The sequence below is a fragment of the Alligator mississippiensis genome, chromosome 4 (assembly GCF_030867095.1).
Source record: "Alligator mississippiensis isolate rAllMis1 chromosome 4, rAllMis1, whole genome shotgun sequence".
Taxonomy (NCBI): domain Eukaryota; kingdom Metazoa; phylum Chordata; order Crocodylia; family Alligatoridae; genus Alligator; species Alligator mississippiensis.
This window is the reverse complement of record NC_081827.1, coordinates 241,388,108-241,412,543: the sequence shown is the minus strand read 5'-3', so window position 1 is coordinate 241,412,543 and position 24,436 is coordinate 241,388,108. Positions and strand designations below refer to the sequence as shown.

Here is a 24,436-nt window from a genome sequence, read left to right as displayed (position 1 = left end):
ATGCAATGGAAGTTCAGTCAATAAAGTTATACCAGAAATCTTAACTCTCCCTTTATTTGGCCCATAAACTTTAATTTGGGTGCCATTCAAAAATTATTTTCTTTTTTCTTTTTTTAAAATGGATGTGTCCAAGGCATTTCAGGCTAAAGAAGAAAGGACATCAAAATTTCATAGAGCTGTCTCCCAAACCCTTTCCCAACTCTGATACTCTGGTAAGCGCAATATTATATTAGTCATAAATAACCTTTTTTTTCTTTTTTTTTTTTAAAGGTAGTTTTACAAAATCATTCCTCCTGTAATGGAAACTTTTTTTTTTAGGCGGGGTGAACGGGGGATGGGACTTTCTTGCCAAAAGTAGATTCAGAGCTCCCACAATCACACAAAAAATGCTAAAAATATATTTTCAGTCACTACAGGAGATATGCTTTTAAAAACACAGAGCAAGGAAGGAGACTATTCAAAACTTCTGAATTGATTCCCATTAATATCTGTGGGAGTCTGGTGGCTGAATCCCAACATTTCTCTTGCAGAACAGTCATTTGTCTTAACACCCTGTGGCTTCATAAAAACAGAGTTCTGCCAATGACTGGCACAAGCATCAAGCAGCAATCAGAAAGTAAGCCGGTTCCTTTTTTTAATCGCTCAAGGGCACATCTTGTAGGCTGGATGACAACACAGAGGGAAGCAGATGGCAATACCATTTGCAGCCTGAGTGACAGCAGCAGAGCAGGCCATAAACCTAGATTAATGGCCTTGTCCCCTAACAAATTCTTATTACCTTGGCAAAACCTTTGTTGTATAGTATTATTTTGAAGCCTCCAAAAACACTCTTGGACCTCTTTTAACAAGTGAAGAGAAGAGGCCCTACCCAGAATAGTACAAACTGTATCCATTTATCCACAACGCGAGAGGGTCAAAACTCAAAAGTATAGCAAAAGGGGAGATGAGAAGTGACTGAAGTGATAATAGATGGTAAAATAACATAGTCACTTGAATCTAAGGGTAGTACACAACTTGAGAGCTGCTGAATAGGTTTTGCTTTCTTTCTTTGACATGGAGGCAGTTATAATTCCTTGAGTCTCGTTGCTGCCTTGCACAAGCTGTTTATGACAAGTGACTTTAAAGAGCCAATTCATCTCTTTTGTATGATGAGGATGCCTTTTCTTGTGTGCCTTTTTCATGGGCAGTGGATTTCATCCCTGCTCATATGGAAGATACACGTTGTGATGTCAATTTAAAATACAAGCCCATATCCTCAGGTGGTGTAAATCAGTACAGTTCCATTGATATCAATGGCACTTTTCTGATTTATATCAGCTCAGAGTTTTCAGGATATCCATGGAGTGATAAAAAAATAGAGAAATTCTCAGCTACTCTAATGAAGGGAGACCATCAGAAGACATGCAGTTTCATCTCAGATGTTTGTATATCCTTACTGCATGATTAGTCAAATGTATGCAAACCTCTTTGATTCTAAAATGAGACCAGATATCCCATGAGATAGAAATATAGAATTTGCCAAGCTAGATCAGAAAACTGGTCCATTAAATCTGATATTCAGCCTCAGGCAGCAGCCAATAACAGCTGTTTCAGAAGGAAAAAAAAAAGTGGAAAAAGAAAAAAATGTATAAAGCACATTAAGTTGTATTCCAGGGTGGGATGTTCTCCTTCCTTTTTCTGTCTCTTACAGGGAAGAAGACTTAAACTATGGCTATTTTACATATTTTAGTTTCTTATTTTACATTTTTTTTTTCCAATAAGGCTTATGTGACTTAGACACCTTTAAATAAAACATCCAACAGAACTATCCCGGTAAAAGGAGCCATGGTATGGTAATGTGACCTTAGATTAATACACCTGCAGATATCATCTCAGCCCCCATGCTAGGAGAAATTTCTTAGCCTCAAAAAATGTCTGTATGCATAAACACCCTTCTTCTTTACCATTTAAATCCCAGATGTTTAAGCACGATTGATTTTTTACCTCTCTAGTGTTAGGCAAAGAGTGGGCACTGCCAGTACCACCACGATGTTCAAGAGGGAATGGAGGGTGCTATACTTGACAATGAGCTCAGTACTGCTGAATGTACAAAAACTATAAATGATATAATGTTATTGCCCATTGTATTGTATTGTTTTGCAAAAGCTGTAAATAAACTGCTACTGCAACCGCTGCTGTTGTTAGTAGATGCTCTGATTCAGATAAACAGCTGACTTCTTGTTAGAGGACCCCAGTAGATGGTGGAGGTGCCTAAGGCACAGTTCTGAGTCACATCCCTGCTCAGCACCTACCATCCTGGATCACCCTAGGCATGCTCCTAGCCCTGTATATTTGGATCTGGATGTTTATCATTCAGGTTGACCCTTATCACCATTATTATCTGTTCATTTCATCTCCTGCTCTGGATTAACTCCTTCATCTCATCTCTGTCTAAAATTCTCACTCAGGCCTCACCCTGTATCTGCAGTCCAGGCTACTCATGATCTGCAGGCTATCATTTTGATGAATTGTTATCTATTCTTAACCCTCTTCTTTTCTCCTCTTCCATTAAATGGTTGCCCATCAGTCTACTCCACCTTTGACTCTTTTGCCCCCTTCACCCACCACCAACATCTGGACCTGATTTGCACCAACACTGGCTTCTTCTCATCCCTCTGACACTGAAGAGTACCTCTGGGAAAATCACATAGCTAGACTGCTTTCCTCCACTTCATACATGCCCCATCTTCCTTCAGTTTTGCCATCTTCCTAGCCAAACAATTCAACTTCTTGAACTTAATTCAATCTCAGGCACACAATCCCACATGCTTTAGCTCATTATGCAAATCTACCCTGCTTTTCCTTGTCTTTTCCCATTGTACAGGCACTCAATGAGCAATTCCATGGAAAAAAAAAGACAAATCCAATGAGGCAATTCTCCTCCTCCCTTTGGCTTCCTTTCCTTCCCCCATCACTGCTCACAATTGTTTCCTCCTTCTCTTTGGTCACAGACACAGGCATTTCTCCAATCTTCTTCGGTAGCCTCTTCCCTTGCTCGAGTGACACACCCAATTCATGTTTGGATCTGTACTTTTTTGCTTACTCTTCCCTTTAACATCTTACTTCTCCCCGTATCTTTCCCTCATAATACAAGCATGCATTAGTCTAACTCACTCTTGATTGTGCCTGCCTCTGCAAGTACAGCCCAATCTCCTTTTTCCCCTTTCACCTCCAAGATCTCTGATTTATTTTTTCCAATTACTATCTGGATTTTTGCATCTCGATTGCTACCACATATCTTCCCTTTCCTTTCTCATCAACTGCAGTCTTGTCCCTCTCATCCATAGAGACGGTAGTTGCAAAAAACATTTGCCTAGCCTGATGCATTAGTCCTGGTGGTCTTTTCTTTGAATCTTTCCACGTATGATTTTTTTTTTTCTCTGTTGCATCACACAAACTGTTTGTTATCTTTGTATAGGTCCTTCACAGACTCTGCTGTCTTTACTTCTCAAAACTGAATGAGCTATGACTTCAGGCTTCTGGCTCATGGTACCAGTCTACATCCCCTGCTTCTTAAATTGTCAAACCAATACCTTTATGCTTTCTCTCATCCTGCCCCTCATATAAAGGAGAATCCTTGTAAGAATCCATAAGCCTCTGCACGGTTTCTTTTAAAAACATTTCTTAAACTCTCATTTGCTACAATACCGACAAAAAATCATATATGCTATTGGCGTGCCAACATCACATTTTCTCCCAGTGATGAAAGCAGGACCATTGTTTTATTGTACACTCCTGCCTCCCTATTGCCATTTACTGTCTTTTGCTTATTAATACTCTGTGCTTATACAACTCACAGGGACCTGAGACCTGATGAAGAATGCCTTGCATTCAAAAGCTCATCTAACGTTACTGCAGCTACAGAGTTGGTCCAATAAAAGATATCACCCTAAGAAATACTTGTCTCACATAATGAGCAAATTCTTTTTAGGAATTTTTCTGGAAATCTATCTTTCTAGTTACGCCATGTTTCATGATCAAGGCTAGTGTAATTTTAGCACTTAAGTATGCCTCTATGGTCATCAGAGCAGCTTCCCAGATGAATATATTTCACAAAGGGATGAGTCCTTTTGGCAACTCTACAGCACTGTATAATCATTCTGACAGTCATCCATATTATGTTCTTTCCTGAAGCGGACTAAAACAGTAATTTGTTTGAAAGATGAAGACAGTTTGGTTATTTAAACATTTTCAGTTAAATAATGTAGTTATTTTTTTCTTCTTTCTGTGTTGTGCTTTTAACTGAACAAATTGCACTTACATCACTGCAGAAATATTTAGTGAGACATATAAAGTATCCTAAAAAGAAGGACAAATTATAGTTTAAACCCAAAAGAGACATACAGCTTTACTGTGTTCCTTTGTTTAAATGACCTCTCATCAAGAACCTCAAGGGCCATTATTGTGGAAACTTTCAAGCAAAACTGATGTCACCAGAAATCATTTTAATGGAGCCCCATCTTCACATCCTATTGATTTATCTGTTAAGTATGAAGGAAAATCAATAAGTAGAATCATTTTCAGGTCTTTTAAACATTTACACCAGCCAGGAAAACATTGTCAAGTGGAGACAGGAATCTTTGGCAGGAAAAAAATAATAGATATTACTAGGTATTAAAGCATTTTGTTTCTTTGTATTAAAAAGGGCCATATTCCTGTCTCTTTCTAGCTCCATTTACTTCAACAAGTTTCCAGTAGAGGTGAATTTGGCCCAGTGACTGTAATTGTATTGGAGGTAAAATGATAAAATATTAAGGATTTTCAGTTCAGAGGGCCTGATACCTAGTGGGGACTATTAGATACAGGACTATTGGAGCCAGTGGAACAATGCAGTTTACCTGAGCTGAGCAATGGGCCCAGGTTATAACATGATCTTGAAGTCAGAAAAGTATATGCCAGATGTCATTTTCTTCTCTGAAATGCACCCAAAAAGCCTTACTAACTCTAGTGGAGTTGCACCAGTGCCAGCAGACACAGACTCTTCAAAAAAAAAAAAAAATTAAAAAAAGGCTAATCAATTATCTTAGGAAACATTTTACCATAGAGATGTAAAAAAATTAATAAATAAAATAAAAATCACAATTCTTATGTGCATCAAATCAATAGGACCTGTTCCAAGTCATTTGGTCATATCTCTGTGACTTCTTGTGCTAGAGCTGGTAGGAATATCTCCTTATTGCTAACTTCAGAAGGGCAAGTAAAAATGTTGCTAATACAATAGGGGTGCTCAAACCATGGCCCATGGGCTGTATGTGGCTCACAGAGTTATGGTATTCAGCCTATGGAGATTCCCACGGGCTGGGACATTTGGCAGCCAGGGAGCAGTGGAAGCTCCATGTTACCAGATCCAGCCCTACCTGAGCCATTACCATGTAGCTGGATTGGGCTAGGCTGCTCCCTGCTCCCCCGATCCTACTCCCATCCATGCAGATCAGGGATAGTCGGCCCCTTTTCCCTGCCCCTACACCCTGCCCTGCAAATACAAATTGAGGCCAGGCTGTTCCACCTGCCCTCTTCCCTCCCTCCACCCCCCTCACATTTGCATGGCCGGATCATACCCCCACTGTTCCTCCATCACACCTGCCCCACGTGTTGTATTGAGCCCACCAGCTGGATCTGGCCTGCAGATGGACCTAGCACTATCCAGCAGCGCTGTAATACAATGAGTCTTGACTTTTGCATAATAGAATAACTATTTTGCAAAACAGGTTTTTCTCAGTCTCTCATACCCATAGATTATTTGATTTTGATTGTTAATATTACCAAGGCTAATAGAGGCTTGAATATGCTATAATAACTTAACTGTGGCCCAATATGGGCTTGTTGAAGCTAATGTTGATTCTTTTTACTGCTGCATTTGGCTTTGGATCGGGTTCCCACAGTATAGCCATAAGAACTCCCTCAAGTAAAAAAGTTTAAATTCAGCTTCTTATTTTACGTTTGGATATCCAACACAAGGCACCTGAAATGGTCCTGATTTTCTAAGGTTAGATGCTTTCACCTTTGTAAAATCAAGAGTTTTAAGGAATCTCAAGCCTACCACCTCAAACCACTAGTTACTGGAAAAACTATGTCAATGTATTTTAACTAAAATTTATTACCTAGCCCTGGACTGTCCAACTTCTGGGCAGTTGGGGGCTATACCCTATGCAGACCACCAGCCCCTGGGCCTCATGCCTCCTGGAGACTCCACACCCTGCCACTCCAACAGCATGGGCCTGCAGATGGACCTAGCACTATCCGGACCTAGCACTGTCCTAGCACCCAATATGTAGGCAGCGTGAGACTCCCCACCCCAACCTGCCTCATGTAGACTGTAGACTTCCTGGGTCCCTATGAGCCATGCCACACCTTCCACATGGATGGGGGCAGGAAACAGAAGCTGTAGGAGCAAGGGGACACCTGGAGACCCTGGCAGCAATAGGAGCAGTGGTCGGCGAAGCAGTGGCCAGACAGAAGCCAATGAGCCTGCAGGCCACCTGTTGGACAGCCATGATTTAGCCTATTTATGAATGGAACAAGTGATGTCAGGTTACATCCGTCAGTCCCATTATCGCACTTTTCTCAAGTAAAAACACCCTTCCTTTTTGTCCTGAAATCTGAACTAACACTTAGCTGTTGGAAATAAAAACGTGCCTTGTCCATCATAGGAGTTGAGGGCAAGTGTAACAGGGAGAGCAATTTTAGTTTGTTTTAGAAAATATTCCTTGGTTGATTTGTGATGCGAAATTCAGCAGGTTTGGTTCTGTGGTTGAAAGGATGTCTTAATTGTTCTTTATAGCTCATCTGAACTGTTTGAGTTTGTTTGATTTTGTACCAAAAGGGCTGAAAGGAGGAACTGTAATAACCAAATAATCTAACTGAGCGTATAATAGCAGGTTCCTTCTCCTTTTCTCTTGCCCTCCATTGTGTTTCCTGATAGATCCCTTCTGTCATTCTTTTAGCAAATACGCCACTCTAATTTGCCCATATTCCCTTTTCATGTATGCCTCTGTAAATGATGTGTGTTAGAAACGTTTTCTAAATTAGCACTAATTAGACGTTCACCTGTTTAAACTTGTGCTGGGGCCAGTTTACATCTATTACATACCCTGTTTAGCTCACTGATGAGAGACATCCCTGCTAACTTGCATTTTGCTGGTTCTAATTTTGAGCTTGGTCATCAGAATTCAGTTTTCCCCAGGGTCTGCAGAGCTTCTCACTTCATTTTTACTTATGATACCACGAGGAAAGCCTTACTTACTTTATAAATTGCTGCAACTTCCAGTCCTGGTTGACCCTTGTGGTGACGGAGATAAGGGAAGAAGAAAAAAAAATCAATGCCATAATGAAAAGCGTTATTTTACTCAGGTGCTACTAAGTATCAAAGTAATAAAATGGGCCGTGCATGGAAAAAAACAGGTAATGCTTCTATTTCTGTGTGTACAGAGCCTTACATTTCAATTATTCTCATCTGGCATATGAAGCATCTTGCAAATTTCAAAACAGAATTTAAACATGAAGGACATTGCTTCCTCAAGGCTTCCCAAGATATATTAGTATTCAAGTGAAATCTTCCTTCACCTTCTAATCTTTGAAAATCTAATCATGCATTTTTTCTAGTATTGTATTACCACATCAAAGGAGCCCTCATTGTTGATGCCTCTTACTGCTCCAAGTTTGCCAACTTTAAAGAGTGGTACTTTTCCAAACAAGTCTTGTTTTCTAGTGCCCACCAGATGCACATTCAAAATGTATCTAATACTGTAGAAATGATTAGTGTCGCAGGGCACCTCGGTACCCCTGCTCCTAGAAAGGAGGAACTGCCAGGGAGCGAGTGAGTGCGCCCTGGCCTGACATAATGAGCCCAGCTGAGGCTTGCTCAGGTAATGAGTGCAGCTGTGAGTTGCCGGGGCAACCAAGGGGAACCAGCTGCCTGTAGGAGGCAGGACCTGGACCTTATAAAGCCCAGGGCTGAGGCCAGGCTGGCAGTTCTCTGGAGAAGCAGGAGCTCATTCAGCCAAGCTAGGGGGAGAAGTCTGAGGGGCAAGTACAGCTCATGATAGTCCTGAGAGGATTGGGCACTAAAGGTTTAGCCAGAGGGCTTTATGTTTGTGTTACAGCCAGGAGGCTTGTGTTTGTTTGGCTCTGATATTACATCTGGAGGCTTGGGTGAGACTGTAGGGGTTGGAGGAGGCCTCAACTATAGGGACCCCAGAGACTGTGGGGTGCCCTAGCGCCAAGAGGGTGCATTATCTGCATAGCGCCAGGGAAGGCGCAGCTCGCATGCCAGGGTGTGAGCAGCTGGCGGTGAGGAGCGTGGCCAGTGGGTCGCGGGCGCAACCCGTAGGTTGCGGACGGGGACCTAGACCCCAGATTGCGTGTGGGGGAACATAGACCCCGGCCCCAGGAAAGGGGCAATGTTATTGAGTAGCCCAGTGTGGGCACGGCAAACCCCAAAGAGGGGGAGCACCATTGTATGTTATTGAGTAGCCCAGTGTGGGCACGGCGAGCCCCAAAGAGGGGGGAGTGCCATTACTGAGGAGCCCTAGAGGGGCCATATCAAGGAGCCCGAGATGGGCATAGTGAGCCCGGCCGCAGGCTAGTGCGGTAACACCCCTCAGACTGAGGCAGGGCGCTGCGGTTGCCCCGAGAAGACAGGGAGTAGCAGCGCGGTGAGCCAGGGTCAGAGAGGGTGCCCGTGCGGTTGGCCCATAGGACCGGAGGCCCGCTAGGGAGTCCCTGAGCGGGACCGTACCATCAGGGGAGGCCCAGCGGGAGGCTGGGCACGAGAGAGACAGACTCAACAACGTCTATTACGTCTGTGAGGCTTGGGGCATGGTATCAGGGGAGGTAGGAGCCACGCATAGCCCATAAGGCTGGGGTGCTTGGGTAGCGCCCATCACACAGGGAGACCCACGAGGGGTCCAGGAGCTTATGTGCCCGAGGAAACACAAGGCAGCCTCCCTATTATATATTCCATCAAGACGTGGCGGGCGAGAATGGAGGGTGCCCTCGGGCCGAAGTAGCACGGTGAAAGGGCCTCAAGGAGATCACGGCCCTCCGTGAGGACCCCGCCGTGACAATTAGAAATAGTTCTCTTAAAAATAAGAAAAAAGGAGCAAGTTATCATAGGCCCTTTGGCACCAGTGGACTCTTACGAATTATCATATTTCCACCTGAATTTGAAAATGCTTTTGACGTAGTGGGAGTTGCTTGAATTATTTTTGTGACTGTAACACGACTGTTTCTTTGGTGGTTACGTTGCTGACTGATCACTGCAGGAGCTCGTGCCAGCGTCATATAATAAACAGTTGTCAGAACTTAAATGAACAGCATAGATGTCAAAATGATGGAGATTTTCCTGACCTGTAACATCCACAGAACATGGAAGGAAGCCTTCAGATGAAGAATTTGGAACAAAAACAGGATAAAACCTCAGGCCCTGAGTTCTAGGATGAAGTAATGTCTGCAGGTAAGCAGATAGAGCCCCAATGCCTAGCCATTATAAATAGATTATTCAGATCCATGAATCATATTCTTTATGGATCAATGCCCATAAACTCCAGACCAGAATGGCAGGAGAATTCGAGTCAAGTCACAGGGGTCTGTCCTGGGTCCTATGCCTTTCAAGGTGTTTATTAATGATGTGGATACCAGAACAGAGAGCATCTTGAGGAAATGTGCAAATCACATGAAACTTGGAGGGGCTGCAAATACACTGCAGGACAGGAGTAGAATTCAGAGGGATCTCAAAAAATTGGAAACCTGGGCTAAGGGCACCAAGATAAAGTTAAATGCTGACAAATGCAAGGTGCTACACCTAGAGAAGAAGAATCAAAAGCACAAATATAAAATGTGCGACAGGTCCATGGTGAAGACTCTTGGGGGGTCCTAGTGGATAGCAGACTGAATATGAGCCTGCAGTATGATATAGCTGCAAAAAGGCAAATGCTGTTTCAAGCTTTATCAACAGGAGTTTTAAGTGTAAAACACAGGAGGTGATAGTGCGACTCTACTCGGCACTGATTAGCAGTATTGTGTACAGTTCCACATTTTGAAAAGGACATGGAGAAGTTAGAGAGGGTCCAAAGGCAGGCAACAAAAAGGATAAAGGGCTTGGAAGGACAGCCATACAGGGAGAAGATGAGAGAACTAATTATATTCAGCCTGGAGAAAAGGTGCTTAAGGGGCACGATAAGGATCTGCAAATATCTGAAGGTAGCCATAAAAAGTGGGAGAACACTGTTTCTCCCTCACCGCAGAGTTCGATGCATAGCAATAGCTTGAAATTGCAGCAAAGTAGGCTTAGTTTGGATATCAGGAAAACATCTTCACTGTTAGGAGAGTGTCAGAAGTGGACAGTTAGGCAGTCTGGTCCACTGTCTCACTGTTGTCAGGAAGCTGTAGAATCTCCTTCACTGGAGGTTTTCAAGGAAAGATTGGTTTAGCAGTAGTCAGGGATGGTCTAAGAGTAGCAATGTCTGAAGTGTGCTCTGAAGAGCAATAGCTGGAAGACTTCTCCTGCCTCTCCTGACACTTGGAGATCCTGAGAAGAGCTCTGCAGCCTGGAGCAGGTGGAAATTGAAGAATGAAGCACAGTTCTGCACCTGGCTTGGTTATAAAACAGGGTTGAAGAGCTAGGGCAAGTTTATGGAGGGGATGGGATAACAGAAAGGGGAATTCTCTCTCTCCAGTTAGGATGTGTGAAGTTGTGCTTCCAATTCCCAGGTTGCAGAGCAGAGTGCAGGAAGTTTGGTTTTCCTGTGTTACTGGGCTTTGCTGGTTGCAATGTGGGGCCAAGAATGAATCTTTGGCCTTTGCTGCTGTTTTTGGTTTTTTGTAATTTTTTTTTTTTCTCCTTCTCCAGAAACATTCAGTGTTGGTTACAGCTGGGGACCTTGACTTAAACCCAGAGATTCCTGGTTAGAAAGTGTTCACAGAATCTTAGAATCAAAGAAAATGAGGGCTGGAAGGGACCTCAGGAGGTCATCTATTCCATCCCCTGCTCGGAGCAGGACCATCCCCAACTAGATCATCCCAGCCAAAGCTTTGTCTACCTGAGTCTTGAAAACCTCCAAGGATGGAGTTTCCATCACCTCTCTGGGTCATCTGTTCTAGTGTTTCACTATTCTCCTAATGAGAAAGTTCTTCCTAATATGTAACTGTCACAACCCAAAGGTGTGATTTTTGTTTTTGTGTGCGCTTCGGCACTGCTGAATTATTTCCCGCTACTTGTAGCTCTCTTTGCAGGGTGCATTTCTTCGTTGCAACTCAGAAATGCACGTTGCAAGGAGTTCCCACCATTTGTATTTAAATTTGTGCCCCACTATTGGCCAGTTCTAAATTATCCCTATGTGGCAGCTAGCGATTGGCTTGCTAGCCGTATAAGAGGCTTGAGTGGTTTCCGCCCAAGTTGGAGGACTCCACGAACATCAGGAGGAGGAGACTTCACATCTCGTGAAGATCTCTAAGCGCTGTGGAGCCTATTGGAACCAGCATGAATATCAAGAAGGCAACAGGGGTCTGATCAGCCTCTCGCCTCTCCCCGTTGCCGAACGCAATCCTCGACATATCCCTCTTCCCTGCGCGCAAACAAGGATCCACGGAGCCTCGACAACTCCGTGAGAGTGAGAGTTTTGTCCGAGTCCTCAAACGGGGATTTAAGCAGAGCTTTACCTGGGAAACTTTCCAGCCTACACCGTGACCATCTACGGTGTAAGTAAACAATCTTGAATCAACCACTAAGTGTCTGTGCCTAATTCTAGCGTGTCACCTGCTTTCTCCGACCCAGCGTGTCTGGGCTGCTGGCCACAGCCCGCCGTGCGAAAAAAAAGGGCCTCGGACTGCTCCCGGCCCGCACAGTAACCTAAACTTCCCTTGCTGAAACTTAAGACTGTTTCTTCTGTTCTGTCATCTGCCACCATTGAGAATAGCCTAGCTCCATCCTTTTTTGAACTGCCCTCCAGGTAGTTGAAGGCTGCTATTAAATCCACCCCTCAGTCTTCCTTCTCTTCTCTAAACTAAATAAGCCCAGTTCCCTCAGCCTGTCCTCATAAGTCATGTGCTCCAGCCACCAATCCATATTTGTTGCCCTCTGCTGGACTGTCTCCAGTTTCTCCACATCCTTTCTGTAGTGGGGGACCCAAAACTGGACACAGTACTCCAGATGTGCCCTCACCAGTGCTGAATAGAGGGGAATAATCACTTCCCTTGACCTGCTGGCAACACACCTACCAATGCAGCCCAGTCTGCTGTTATCCTTCTTGGCAACAAGGACACACTGCTGGCTCATATTTAGTTTATTGTCCACTATAACCCCCAGGTCCTTTTCTGCAGAGCTGCTGCCCAGCCAGTCAGCCCCCAGCCTGTCCCGGTGCATGGGATTGTTCCATCCTAAATGCAGGACTTTGCACTTGTCCTTGTTGAACTTCATGAGATGCCTTTTGTCCCAATCCTTCAACTTGCCTACATCACTCTTAATCCTAGCCCTACCTTCCAGTGTATCCACTACTCCCCTCAGCTTAGCTGGACTCTTCTCTCTGTTTTTCTATGACTCTCTTATTATAAATGTAGATCCCTGGGACAATCTGGGTCTACGTTGTCTTGGAAAGGAGATGTCTTCTTAGGTAGAATAAGATATGTGCAGGATTCTTAGTTGTTTTGATGTTTTCTATTATATTTATGGATAAAGTAATGATACCTTCTTTTAAACAAATTGTTCTGACACACCACAGGTACCCATTGCTTACAGCTCTGAAGAAAGTCTCCTGTATGTGCCAAAGATGCATGGGTGTGCTGGTGAGACAGCTGGATGCCATAGCTCATGACCTAACAAGTGAGTGGAAGGACTACAGGATTGCACTCGGAAAGGGGTGACTGAGCATAGCCAGTCACATGAGAAGGTGAACAATAGAGAGGTTGAAAGGAAGTCAAAAGTGCAGCCCACTAAGTTACCATTACAATACCAAATGCATATTTTTTGTTCAATTAGATTTCTGCCTTTAAAGAAATCTTTTCAAGACAGCAAATCTGAAAACTAGATTCCATAATGACTGTCCTTTATTTTCATAAAAACTATACTTGACTGTGCTTAAGCTTGATAGACCAAAGCCTGTGCGTGATACCATAGAATATGTGTCTATCAGTAGCTGCCAGAATGGCTACAAGGAGTTTTAACAATATATTGAGGTGAAAGTTAAGCAGGCATTGAAACAAACTGATTAAAAAATTACTTGTTTGCTAAAAGTGTGTGAAACTTGCACAATTTCTACAATGTTCATTTCCATAAGGGCTTGATTCAGACCCATTTTTTGGCACCAGCAAGATTCCTGCTGCCTTTAGTGATTTTTAGATGAGGCCTTACCTGCTCAACGTAAATCCATCATAAACCCTTCTGACCATATGTTTAAAGATGTCCCTCCTGTTGTCTGCCTCTGGGAAAGAAAAGAAAGTCTGCTTATTGTCTACTTTCTGTACCAAAAACTGGAAACATAGAGGTCACCAATAAAAAGTCATCTGTTACAATATGGTATTTCAGTTCCCAAAGCAGTTTCCTTTATTAATAACAAGATTTTGGTGCAATACTGGCCAGGGGATAAGAGCAAATGTGCTCTCTGTGACAGCAGTCCCTGTAGAGCTGATTGTCATCTGTCTGTTGATGGCACTGCAGGCCAAAGTGCTTTTTGTTCCTCAGAAGGATGTGCCTGCACTTCTTTAAGTCTTTTTAGAGTTTGCTAAAAGTTAGTAGCTAGGCTGTTATGAATTCCTTTGCTAAGAATAATATCCTCCAGGGGCTGGGAAGCGATTTTATTCCCTCGGACGTGGAGAAACTTCTGATCTTAAAGTAGAAGAACAACAGGAAAACTTGCAACTAGTATCTTAGTTTAAAAGCATTGAAAAAATAAACAGAGCTCCCCGAGACAGCTGTTTGAAGTGTATCAGATTACCTGTTTCCATTATTTCTCAATCTGTGCATCTCAGCAGAGTGTTCAGTACAACCACCCTAAGTGGAAAAGAAAAGCAAGATTATTGGATGCATACCTACTTTTGTCTGTTTGGGACTGGATATAAATTACTCTCTTCACAACTGTGTAGCTGTATGTTTTTTTTTATGTGGTGATATGTTATCCAGAAAGAAGGGCCTGGGGAGGAGAGATCTGTAAGCTTCATCCTCAAGGGGCCATTTTGGACCACTCAAATGCATCGGTTAAAAATACCCAGCAGAAAAATGTCCCCATCAGTGAGGATCTCTTTGTTAGTGCACCTGTGTCTGAGTTGAGCTCAACACCTTCCCTCCACCCCCTGCTTGGATACAATACAGGTGTATCGAAGAACCTGCCCTTAAGTCTGCCAAAGAACTTGCATGTCTACTACATTATATGCATTTCCCACATACCAAATGCCATCCTTGAGGATATTCATGGCACTCGCCCAAGGTCAGTGAGAACTGCTGGTGTGTTGCTGATGGCAGGTTGTGGCCCTTACCTTCTTGAAACATAAGAACTGCTTTTCCTATGCTTGTAGTAGCATTGGGATGATATTGTAGTTGTGATGGTCCAGGAAGAAGTGAGAAGTAAAGATTTTTGTGAGTGATATCGTTTATTGGACCAATTGTCTAGTTGGGAGAGACAGAAATGAGCTTTTAAACACCATTGTATACTTCTGTGAGGTACCCAAGAGCTCATCTATGTCCCTGCCAACTATGCAGTTGGTCCAATATAAGATATCTTACTCACAAATATTTGCCCCTTACATTTTTCCAGTGATTATTTTTCAATCTAGATCTTGCTACTATGAATATTTCCATTGAAGCCCATAAGACTTTCCAGTATCAGACACTCAAACTATATTTGTTCTCTCTCCCTCCTAAAATATAGGGATTTTGTTTCTCACGTGAGCTGGCCCAGTGGCTAGAGGTCTTTGCTTGGCTTGGGGAAACCTGGATGCCCATTCTGTTCTCCACTGCCGACTTCCTGCATGACTTTGGACATGTCCCTTCACCCCCATGTTGCCTTTTTCTCCACCCATTCTTTTCAGGTCTTGTCTATTTAGACCGCACACTTTGGGGGTGGTTTCACATATTCAAACAGTGCCTAGCACAATTAAACCTGGATCTCGAGCTATTGTCATATATAGTCTAAAAAACCATCTGCATCTGAAAGGTGGAAAGTAGAGCCTAGACATTTTAACTCCAAGCAAACAAGCTGGTGTTGCCACCGTGCCAGCTGCACAATTGATCCTACAGAGCTGGATTCATATAATCTACCAGAATTGGACTTTGCAGTGTTCTTTCAGCCCCCAAATAACAGACTTGAAAATCAACATTATCATAGTAGCTTAGAAATACAAAATCCCCTCGACCTGAAGCCTCGGGACAAGAAAACTGATTTCAAACTCCATGAGCTAGGATTTCCCTGTTGCACACAGGTTCAAATTACTCTCTAAATATTTTTTTCTTCTTCCAGATTTGCTACAAAGCTTTATTAGTGTGCCTGTAAAAAAAGAGTAGAGTTATTCAGGTTTCTTTGAACCCTCGGCATCTTTTCTTTATTTATGAAACCTCCCCTAAACATATCAGGCAGGTATAAACCATCTCAGTCCTTCACCAGGGACTACATCAATACCATGCCTACTCCAAGAGTGTGTCCTCAAAAGAGAAGTCATTTAATCTCATGCCAATACACTAAGCCAGCTGCATGCAGGTGGCTACATTACTTCAGAGGGAGTGCATGCAGAGCAGGTGTGGCATAGCTCACCATTGTGCCTTATAGCACGGTACTGAGATGGTTTAGACATGCCAGTAATGTATTCATTGCCCCCTAACAAGATAGTAATATTCCTTTGTTATACTGAAAGGTAATCTAGGGACATATTCTGAAAACTTGACAAAGGCTGCAGAGAAGATTCACATCATGTGTCTCATTACAATTGATACATTTTTTATAATAAATTACCATATATGCTTAAGTGATAGTGATACATTGTGTTTAATAAGATCAAATTATAGTTGAATTCTTTTTCTTTTCTTTTTTTTGCAGCTAGCTCACATATAAGAGGATAATAACTAGAACATGCCTTTTATATTATGCTGTCACATTTATCACTTCATTTTCCTTGAATTTTAAAAGATAATAGTTAACTAAATCTACATGGAAACCTTTTTTTCCAGATTGGGGTTGAAAGAGAGCTGGAATGTTTTGTCTTAAAAATATATGGGAAACACTAGTTCATACATCTCTGTTATGTATTTCAATAATTGAAACTAAGACGCAAGGTTAATATTAGTGTAACTGTGTGTAATATTAGTCCACTGTGAGCTGAAAAGGAAGTTGAGCTTCAGATAAGTAACTTTGTTTCTATTATAGTAGGATTAGGTAATACTACTTCTCCTTCATCATCCAAAGCAACCTTTCAGATTTTGGGAAAAATTCTTTTAACAATTTTAAGTCCATGACCAAAAAAATAAGCTGTCCCAAACTAATTCTACTCTTACCCCCTTGATTTCAGTAGAAATGTAACAAAGGTGAATTTGGCTCCCTGTATCAGATTTGTTTTCATGAAAATATAAAAGCCTTTCAGGGTACCTATGCTTTGGAGAGACTCTTGCAAACCTGCTCGAATGTGTACGTTGCAATATTATTGGCCTCAAGTTAAAGGATCCCATTGAAACCACTAGGAAAGTTGCCCCGGATCTTAGCAGAATCAGGACTTCATCCTTACTTTTTAAGCACAGTCTGAGCAAATGGATCAGAAGGAAGGACATTTTTATGAGAGCTCTGGATTGGTTAGAATTCATTCTCATTTTCCCTCTGCACAGATAAGGGCTCATACGAGTTATATCCATGGGGTCTATCTACATTAAGTGTTTGGTGTCGTGTTATCAATACAGATCTATTGACAACCTGCCCCTGCAGAGATGTAGTTTATAACAACAACAGTGCTTTTGTCAGCATATTTTAAACTTATGCCCCATATGGAGTAAGCTATATAACCTTTTCTTTTTACCAGTGTAACTGTGTTAACATTATGAATTTGTCAGAATAACTATGTGGCTAGGAGCTTCTCCTTCATAATCGTAACCAACACAATCATTTGGGGAATACTTTTTAGTATAGGTCAACCTTGTAACTAGTATACGATTATAGCAGAATTAATTCTTATTGTAGTTCTTCCCCCAAAATCTGTTCCAGACACTGGCTTTTTTGTTCATATTAGTCATCACTCTTCTAACTTCTAACATTGTCATGTTTTGTCTTATTCTTTACTAAAGCATTTTGTCTCAGGAGTAGCTTATGGTAATGAGTTTCACAAACTAATTTTACATTGGATGAAAAAATATATATATTTCCTTGACTATTTTAAATGTACCACCTTTCATTTTCATGGAATGTGACTGCTTTTTTGTAGTCTGAAAATGGATGAATAGTCAGAGGTGATCCACTTCATCTGTATTATTCATTATTGTGTATGCTTGTGCTTTGGCCTCATCCATTTTTGAATACAGGCAGTCCTTGACTTACAACATTTTGAGTTACGTTTTGCTCTTACAACATTTATAAATTGACACCCTGTTTCAACTTTATGGCGTCAGTTTTGACTTACAAGTTCACTGCGTCGTTCATCTCCCTGGAGAACATCTGTCCAAACTTCCTTGGACACTTTCTTTAAAAAAGCAGGCAAGACTCCAGAAAACCTGCAGCCGAGACTCCTGAGAAGACTCCAGCCAAATGCCCTTCAAAAAGTCCAGCAAAGTCACCTCAAACAAGTCCTTCCAAATCAATATGATTGCCATTTACAATACAAATACATTAATGTAGCTATATTACTCATCTATAATTGATTGAGTACAAAAGCCTGGGGTATTTTTGGTGAAAATAGGGTATTGGCCCTTGGTTCAGGAAGCAATCCGCCATTTATAACCTTGTTTCCTGTGAGAAAATTGGTTCCAAGTTGCAACGTTCTGACTTAAGATGCAGTTTTCAGGAACCGATTGTGTCCTGAGTCGGAAGACTGCCAGGAGTTCCATTTTTTTGTTTTCAATTCCTAGTCATATGGCCCTAAGTACTCTCACCTCTCATTTCTGAACCACTATGGCTAATTCTTTTATAGTCTTTAAGTGATGAAATAACTTCGACTGTATACTCCAGCATTCCACGTTATGGTGCACCATTGACTTAAAACTCAAAATAATATTTTCCATATAATATTCTACCTTTTTTGTTGTTTATCCTAATATTTGATTGCTCTTTTGTTGGTGGAAGCCTGCTGAACAGAGAGATCCTAACTGAGATGTCTGCAGTGATGTCTAGGTCCTTTGCTTGTGTTGCTTTAGTTTAATTTAGAACCCAGTAGGTACCAGACTAATTCAGTTCCTCCCAATGTGCACTCCTTTGCATATCCTGCCAAGTTCATCCACCGTGATCTTGTCCAGATGTCCAGCGTTGTCAAGGTCCTCTGACGTTCCTCACAGTTTTCTACAGCCTTGACCAACCTGTTATTTCTTCTGTAGTTCATGGCTGACAGTCTTTTCCAAGTAATTTTGAAACATAAAAAGTCCTAACTGTTTTTGGCACTCTGCAGTTAAACTTTTGCTACAATAAAAGTTTACTACTCATTCCCACTTTTTGTTTTTTCATTCTTAATCAGTTTTTGATCCATGACAGTATTTTGCCTCCCACCAAACAGCTGCTTAGTTTCCTTATTTGCCTCTTGATGCCACTAGTATAATCCCACAAGCAACAAAATATGTCTAAAAATGGGAAAGAAGCATAGGAGGAAAGAAAAGGGCTAACTTGGAACTTGGAAACCTTCCAGTCTTCAACCAGCTCCACTGCCAAGAAGCCACAGGTGTTCATCACAAGAGCAGATGAAAATGTCATTATGAGGTGCTTGTTTGCTACTTTGGAGCCTTACTAATGGATATTCTCCCCAGCTTTACTTTTGTATTTCTTATATAGCTAGAGTTCTTTGTCTAAACAGAAGTAGAAATGAAAAAGCAGGAATGAAACAAGTGAAGTTCCAACTGTAACAGTAGAAAAGAGAAACCTGTTATAAAAGGGCTATTGAAACAAGAAAAGAGGCAATCGAGCGGAAATCTTTTCAAATTGGTCTCTTCCTCTCTCCTCCACCTCCAACCACCAGAATACCCAAATAGTCCACAGGCATCTAGGATCCCACAGTAGTCAGTATTCTGTCCATCATGGCCCCTGACTGTAACAAGGCGGCAACAATGATTTATACAAGGATAGTTAGGAGAGTGATGTTTTGGCCTGACTCTTAGGCTAAAGAGAAAATCTTTAGCAGTTGTATATAACTCTTCTCATTAGATGACAGTGATACATATCCAAGTTGATTACCATACAATACATTTCATCAACTCTATATAACATTTTTTTTCTCAAGGGGTTTAGCAAGAGGATAGTATTGTAAAATACCTGATTAATAAGAAAAAGATCCCAATTTTTCAGCAGAGTTGACATGTTGAGGGCCATCCTTATGTTTTAGGCCATGCAGTATGCATCTTTGGGTTATTCAAGTGCTTTCTGATTCCCTGAGGAATGCACTACTTCATACCAGCCAACCCAATAGGGCCATGAATACCTAAGGAGACTTTGCTGACCAGATCCCTCTTCCAGTTGATCGTGCATTTTTATGATGGTGAGGAAGAGGAATGAGGAGGGGAAAGGGTTGATATAGAGCTCATTAGAGTGGATCTTTGCCACCAGACAGTCTTCTGATATAGGGAGTTGCCAGCTAAATCAAACATATGCTGACTTCGTGCTGCTGGAAAACTAAATGGATCCAGTGGCCATGCTGAGAGTTTCTGCTTAGCCCTTTCAAAAGCTTTTTGAGGTTTCTGTCAATTAGAATACCGGTGATCGAAGACCTTATTTCAAGCTCATCCCTTTTAGCTCACCCTCACGGCTAAGGAGTACATCCTTTTCATTAACTACCCGAGGTATTCTTTTATAAATCATAATTATTAGGAGGAGTATGAGAAATGGTTACTGGAAAGAAGAGAGTGTTAAAAATGTTCTAATATTCTGAGTCCTGCTTTGAACTGTTAGAAGAATTCATTACATTTCTCACTGGAATAACTTGCTTCAGGATGCTGGGGGACACACCATATCTTTACGGTGGAGAATTTCATCACTGTAGCAAACAATGGTCTAAAGTTAACAGGTCTTGGTCATGCCACGGATCTAACACATTATCAAAGTGTCCTCACACCCTGCCTGTTACCAAAATATGCCCCCATGCTATATAACAGTGGGTTTCAAACTGTGCTCTGTGGAGCTGTGAGGTTCTGCAGTAGGTCATCAGGGGTCCACAAAGATATTGGGGGTATTGGCAGGGCAGGCTAGGAGGGAGTACGCCACCATTGCCGGGCCAGGTTGCCTGGCTCCGTGTCAGCTCACATGGCCCACTGATCTGTCATAACCCAGTGATTTTGGTGCCTCGGCACTATGGAGTTTTCTTGACACATGAGAGCCTCTTGCACAGCGAGGGTTTTTGCTGCAAGAACCCGCGTGCAGGAGAGAGTTCTCGCCACTTTGCATCTGTCTTTGCAGGATGCATTCTCTTTGCAGCACAGAAATGCACGGTGCAAAGAGTTCCCGCCATTCGGATGCAAATTCGTGCCCCGCAATTGGCTAGTGCTAAATTATTCACACATGGCGGCCGGTAATTGGCTTGCTGGCCGTTTAAAAACTAGCATGACTTCCGCCCAAGTTGAAGAGCTTTGAGCATGCTGCAGAGTGCCTCGAAAGAGATCCGACTTGCGGCTAGCTGATCGATAGACTGATCACCTATCGATCCTTCTTCCCGTCGCCGAACACAGTCCCAGACGTACCCTTTTCCCGCCGGCTTGAATTACGGACGGATTTACTGGCATTGGCCTCGCCAGCTGGAGCAACTCACATTGTTGTCCAGACGACTGAACCGTTTCCGTCGCAGCCACCCGCGATGTAAGTAAAGTTTTTTGCAACCATTAAGCCTTGTCAGCCTCTCCATTCACCAGCCCGCCCTGACGAACGAGTAATTTCTGAATCACCTCGAGTCGGCTCAGCCCGGCCGAGACATGGCGATGAGGATGGGATTAAAGGGCACGGTGATGGAGAACAACTTAATTGGGTGCTGCCCCTGGCGCACTGGGAACCACCACGTAGAGAATGCTAACGATCTATGGGCGCATATCGCTTACCACCAGGCGGTAGAAGGGGAGGAAAGAAGTATTGATGGTTACTTCTCTGTAAAAAGAGAAGAGGCCGTAGTGAAAGAATGGAGAACAAAGCTATATCTAGGGGAGTTCGGATGCATAATGGGGAGCGACCGGGTTTACTATCAGCCCCCGGAGGAAACATCAACAATATCCCTAGCCGGGGTGAGGGCGCGGAAGGCAGAAAAGCTGACCCCCGCTCAGGAGTTCGCCCAATGCACCCAATACTTGAAGGAGGGGGGGAACCCACCCCCGCGGACTGGTTCAACTGTCCAGATTTGGTGCCTGAGTTGCGGGGCCATGAGCTCCTCGTTCAGCTACGGGAGGATTTGGAAACTAAGGGCTGTCACAAGCTGAAGTGGGGTCTAATTAAATGGAAAAAGGGAAAGATGATAAATGTGCTGTTCCGTGCAGTAACGGGCCTACTGAGGGAATACGCGAATCTGGAGGCTTAGATGCATACTGCGGGTAAGGAGTCGCTGGAGCGGACAGCAAAGGGCTCCGGAGCAGCGTTTGTTAACAGTGCCAGCCGCATGATGCTGCTAGCAGAAAATGGCGCCGAAAGAAGCGCGAGCTACCCGGGGAACCTGGAAAGGAGGGGCGGAGTTTTGGAAGACCCGGCGGGGATTCCCCTGGTGACTCCACCTCCTGAGGTGATGTTATTCCCTGCAACCACGCCTCTTTACCACGGGGAGGGGGCAATGGGAGGAGGGATATACCCAACGCTCCCAGAAACAGAATTTAACCCTCTCTCTGCCGCAGCTTACCCGATAGCTGTGACAAAGCATGTCGAGGATGAAGAAGGTACCACGCGTACCACTGTTATCTCTCGCACACGCACCAGACCAGAGATTCAAGAGCTTTGCAAAGAATCCAAAATAAGGCCAGAAGAAACCTTGGCCATGTGGTTAGGAAGACTGATAGTGGAATTTGGATCCGACACTCTGGATAAAGAAGAAGCGAGTGCCCTGACACGACAAGCAGCGTGGAGCGGAGGGCGCGCTACTGATTTGAATGTGGTCACGGACAGTGCCCGCTGGCCCATCCCGCTCCCGGCGCTTGTGGTAGGACAGGTAACCCACAAATTTCACACCTGGCATGAGGGTTGCCCGAAGAAGGCTACAGCAGAACAACTTCTCCTGGCAATAGTTGGAGTGTCGTATCTCTCATGGAGCCCAAGAACAAATCCAATGGGACTAACAGCAGTCCAGCGTAAAGAGAGATGGGCTCATCGTCACCTATCGGACCCCGGGGCAATTCCAACGCCCTTGGAAGCCATAGATGCCTGCGTGGAGGTGTACGGAGGAGCGAATGCTGTTACACTCCGACTCTTCTTGAACCCGATGGCAGGTCAACCATTGGGAAATCTTTTAGGCCATCTCCCACGGTTGCAGGCACTTATGAAGCAAGGTGAGGAAGCTTCTAATGACACAAGGGATCGACCTTCAGCGTACCTGGCTGCAACATTGAGGCCTAGGCGTCAAGGGTATACCCCTCGGCAAGAGCCATGGGGGTCACCTCCAAGGACCCCAAAGGAAAGAACTCTGAAGGAAAGAACTATGTTTGGATTTCTTCTCGCTCACTCCGGACTAACAAAGGCTCAATTGAGACTTTTGGGAGACAAAGCTCAGGCCAGTATGGCTGAAGCATTGGGATTTAATTTTGAGGATCCGTCAAAAAACAAGTAATGGCCGTCCGCTCCGCCGGCAGCCTTCCTCAACTCAAACCTGATCCTACTGATTCTCGACCATACGCTGAACTCACTGTTAACAACCCTTTCGATCCGGACGACCAACAACAGGTATTCTTTCTTCTTGATACTGGAGCTCAGACCAATGTGATCACCTCAATGATACCTCATCAAAAGACCACCAAGACGATCAAGGTACAAGGGATTAACGCTATTGCCGTCACAACGAAGGCCAAGTTTTGGGTTCAGGACCACCGATATCCCCTAGAGGCCATTCTAGGGGGCATCAACATTTTAGGAATCCCGGGGATAAAAACGATTGACCTCAAGGAACAAGTGCTACAGGCATTACCCGTAATTATCCCAGAGCAGGACTGGCATCGACCAACGCTTCGTGACACTTCCACCTGGCAATATCGGCCAATCCCAACTAAGGATTCTCTGAAACAGTCCTTTACTAACCTTCTGCAGCGACTCAAGCGACGAGGCTGTATTAAGACTGTAGCAGCCAGCACCTACGTATCATCAGGATGGGGAGTTGTGAAACTTGGGAAGCCTAATGAAGCCCGGTTGGTTGTGGACTATAGAGAAGTCAATAAAAGGTGTCAGGTACTTCAACAACCTAATCCGTCTACTCTGCCACAGTGTATGTTTGAGATGGCACAGTTCCAGGAAAGTCCGTGGGTTGGAGTTACATTAGATCTGAAAAATATGTTATTTTCTATCCCAATAACTGACCCGGAAGGAATACTGAACATGTGTATTGATGGCATCATGTATAGGTGAACAGTTTGTCTGCAAGGATATCGCAACGCTCCATCATTAGCCACTGGTGCCATGAATAAAACCCTGAAGAATTTTCGAGCCTTGCACTCTCTTCCCCCAGAAAAGGAATTAAAAATTTGGAGTTATGTTGATGATATTGCCATCATGGGTCACGATAGCTCTGTAGTTGCCAGTGTAGTAAACCAACTAGTTGCTCACCTTCAAAGTGAGGGATGGACCATCAACGAGGAAAAGTCAAGCCTACATCCTGTAGATGACATTACGTTCCTTGGCACTCGATACACCGGTTCCATCCGCCACGGAGTATCGCATGAGGGTCCTAACATCAATCTGCTAAAAACATTCCACCCTGTCACTAAGAGGCATTTTCAACAGCTTTTGGGTCATTTAAATTGGTATCGACATTATGTTGAACCCAGCGATTTGGCACTCCTCGCTAAATTACAGCGACAGATTTGTGACAAGTCCCGAAAGTCCACGCCTTGGACAGAAAAGGATCAGCAGAATCTGCTTTGCCTGCTAACCATGGTTAAAGGTACACAACTCCATGCCATCAATCTGGGTGAGTCACTAACCATAACCTTTGGATTCACCACCAATCACATGTGGGCTGTCGTGCATAACCCCCGCGATGAGTTGGTATATACGGCCCATAAGACGCTTCAAGCGGCGCAACATCGATATGGAGCTATAGTAAAGATTCTCCTAGCCGAACAACTGGT

General features: G+C 43.4%; 1 long non-coding RNA gene across 1 annotated transcript in view; it reads left to right on the top strand.

The window, feature by feature from the left end:
- LOC132249910 (uncharacterized) overlaps positions 1–14,132 on the top strand; it is a 53,460-nt gene extending 39,328 nt beyond the window's left edge. Inside the window, exons 4-5 of the long non-coding RNA XR_009461389.1 lie at positions 9,403–9,493; positions 12,756–14,132. This is a non-coding gene — a long non-coding RNA (uncharacterized LOC132249910). The remainder of the gene's footprint in view (positions 1–9,402; positions 9,494–12,755) is intronic.
- The last annotated feature ends 10,304 nt before the right edge of the window (positions 14,133–24,436 follow it).